Raw genomic sequence first — 3,302 nt, 5'->3', positions numbered from 1 at the left:
TCGCTTATTTGATCCAGCCCTGCTCTGGAGGGTAGGACTCAAATCAATGGTTTCATGTTACAAAAAAGAAGATTCAGAAATAAACATATGGAAAAACTTCCTGACAGTAAGAGCTGTTTGACAGTGGAATGGTCTCCCTCGGGAGATTGTGGACTCTCCTTCCTTGGAGGTATTTAAGCAGAAGTTGGATGACCGTCTGTCATGGATGCTTTAGCTGATATTCCTGCATTGCAGGGGGTTGGACTAGATGACCCTCAAAGTCCCTTCCAAATCTACAATTCTACAATTCACTGTGACCCAGGTGAATGGCATGACCTAGAACCAAATGTAGACACCCACTGGGGTCAGCACAGCATGTAGGCAGTTCGGATCATACATTGTTTTCACAGAATGATTACAGTACTAATATTTCTTCTCTAAATCCATTCCTAAGAAGCACTGTCCTTGTCATTCTCCACTGCTAGTACTCTAATTTGGAGTCAGAGGCACTTTCCACCCACAACCCATCCCAAGAACCAGATTTACACAGATTAAGAAGACCTGTGGCATTCAAGAAGGCCTGTAGCTGGCCCACACTACCAAATCAACATGGCAAATTACAGTAGAATCTGATCTATAATATGCAAGGCCAAAATGGAGGAGGTGCAATAATAATAATCAAAATATCTTTCAAATGCAGATGTCCCGCCCCACAATGAAGTAGTAACCATAGTCGTCATTAGTACAATCTCTGTTTCTCATTGGAACCTAATGAACCACGAGTCAAGCACATATGTTATGGCCACAAGTCCATATGCCAGGGATCATTGAGGGTTTTGAGGCATGATGGCATGCACTGGCTGAACACCAAGGAATGGTGGGAGGTACGACCTGGGGAATTTCCAAGGGATGAAGACTGAGAGCCCGGGAATTGATGATCAGACAGGGACAGTGTGTGGCAGAGAGAAGTCCAGAAGCAGAAACAGAGGCAGAAGTAGGAGATAGGAGAGGCCAAGAGGCTGAGATGAGTCAGGCTAGTGAAGGAGCCAGGGTGTCCTCCCTCCTGCTGCGACAAGCTCCCCTCTCCCGGTGTCTCCAAGGACCAGAAGAGGGATGAAGAGGGAGGAGCAGAGAAGGGCAATTCAGTGGAGTTTCATTCCTTTTTTATGGTCTTATCTGATGCTGTTCTTATACTATGTATGTTCATTTGGCGCTTGGCCCTATACCCAAAGGTCTCAGGACAGTTCACATAAAATATCAAATACATTAAATGAAAACAAAACTGTCAGAGCTGCTTGAAGATCCTAGCTCACAGAGGATCACGCTAGCCAGCGATCATTAAGTAAAAGTCTTTATTGAGTTACAGTTTCCATTCTCACGCTGCTGCGCGCAACTCTACGTCTAGTAGCTAGATCGGCGAAGCTCCGTCTGAGTCTCCGCCCCGTGTGCACCAACTTAATATCCTAGCCCGGCTCCACCTTTTCCGCCTGACTGTCCTCCTCTGGGTCCCTCTACCCCCCGGGGTCTCTTCCTTCCGGGATTCTTCTGACGCTGACCCCCCCGGACCCTCCTGTCTCCTTGCGCCGGGCTTTAGGACCTGGCTCCCTTTCCGGGCTGCTTACTGCGCCACCTTCCTCTGCATTTGAACTTGGCGCGCGCGCCCAACCTTCCACTTTCCGCTTAACCGTTTCTTCGCTCCCCGATGGAGGTGTGGCCACTCCTGACTCGTGCCCTCCCTCCTGTGGTGAGCTGCCAGCGCTTGCCCCCTGGCTCCTTTCCTCTTCCCTGCTCTCTGGCGGTGACGCTGGTCCCGATTTCCAACTGCTCTCCTCTGAGTCCCCTCTGGCTCTATCTTCCTGGGGTGCCCCCCTAGACTTCCCCCTTGCCCTGGCCACTGGTGCTCCTTTCTGTGAATCCTCTGATTCACTGGAAAGACTCGGAGATCTCGGGTCGTCGTCATCACTCATCTTTTCTTCTGCCTCCTCCCCTTCGCTCTCTGTTTCCTCCCTTGCCCTTGCCTCTGCTCCTACACCCCTGACATCCATCCCCCCCTCGAAGCCCCCCATTCCCCCCTCCCCTCCTTCCGGTGCTGGAGCTGGGTGCTGCTGTTGCAAAGGGACGAACGTCGGATATCGTTCGCTTCCCGTGGCGGGTCTCCATCTGAAGTCTCCCGGGTCTTCCTCCCTGCTCTCGTCGACGACGGTCACCTCCGCTTCCATCTCTGTGCCGCCGTGCTCGAAACCAGGGTCGTCCCCGAAAATGTCCATGTCCGTCTCTCCCTCACTTCCTCCTGGCGGCGTTGCTCGTCCTGAGCATTCCAGCCACTTTCTGCGGAACTGCTCCTCTGGCCTATCGTCCCACCAATACGAGGGTTCTGATGCAGATCCCGAGGGTGACCCCTCCGGGGAACGGACGTCTCGTGTCGGGTCCTCGTCCGAGTCGAACCCCCGGAACGTGCTGGCCGAAAGCGTGGGCGTGAAAAGCCAGTCGTCGAAAAAGTCTGCTGGCATAGGTCTATGTGGGAAGAGGGCATGAAACTCGTCTTTGAGCAGAGGTTCGTCCAAGGCGTAGCCCGGCACCCAGCTGTTCGCACTGGCCAGGGTGCCCTCCTTGGCGAGAAAGTATTCTACCCCCTCTTCCCCCCATCTGGAGTCCAAAATCTCCGTGACTTCATTGATGCGGTCCTTCTGTGCCACTCCTGCGTGCCCTGTTCTGTCTCTGACCGGACTCGGCGCCGTTCCGGGTTCCTGGAACCTGTGCGGTGCCTTGTAGGGAGTGAGCACCGATCTGTGGAATACCGGATGCATTCTGGAACCCTCCGGAAGTGCCAGTCTGAAAGCTACCGGGTTGACCCGCTCTTCGACTTGGTAGGGCCCCAGTTGTTTATGCCCTAGTTTCTTCTTGGCCAACGACCTGGCCGGCACTGCGTGGGCTGCTAACCAGACCCAGTCTCCCACGTGGAGCTCTTCGCCAACCCTTCTGTGTTTGTCCGCTTGTACCTTGTATGCGTGCTTGGCCAGCTCCAGGTGGCGCCTCAGCTGATCGTGGACTTCCTGCAGCTCCGACGCGAACGCATCTGCTGTCTGCGGCTCCCCCTCCCCCATCCTTTCCAGTCCCGGGAAGGTTCTGGGGTGCCTCCCGTTGTTGGCGAAGAACGGCGTGACCCCCGTGGACACGTGCTTCGTGTTGTTGTAGGCGAACTCGGCAAGCGGCAGGTAATCCACCCACGTCGCAGGCTGTTGATTTGCATAACATCTCAGGTACTGCTGCATGATGGCATTGACCTGCTCCGCTTGCCCGTTGGTCTGCGGGTGTCTCGCCGA

This window comes from Podarcis liolepis, assembly GCF_965112155.1.
Source record: "Podarcis liolepis genome assembly, chromosome: 5".
Lineage (NCBI taxonomy): Eukaryota > Metazoa > Chordata > Lepidosauria > Squamata > Lacertidae > Podarcis > Podarcis liolepis.
The sequence above is the reverse complement of the archived record's forward strand: the minus strand, read 5'-3'. Positions refer to the sequence as shown.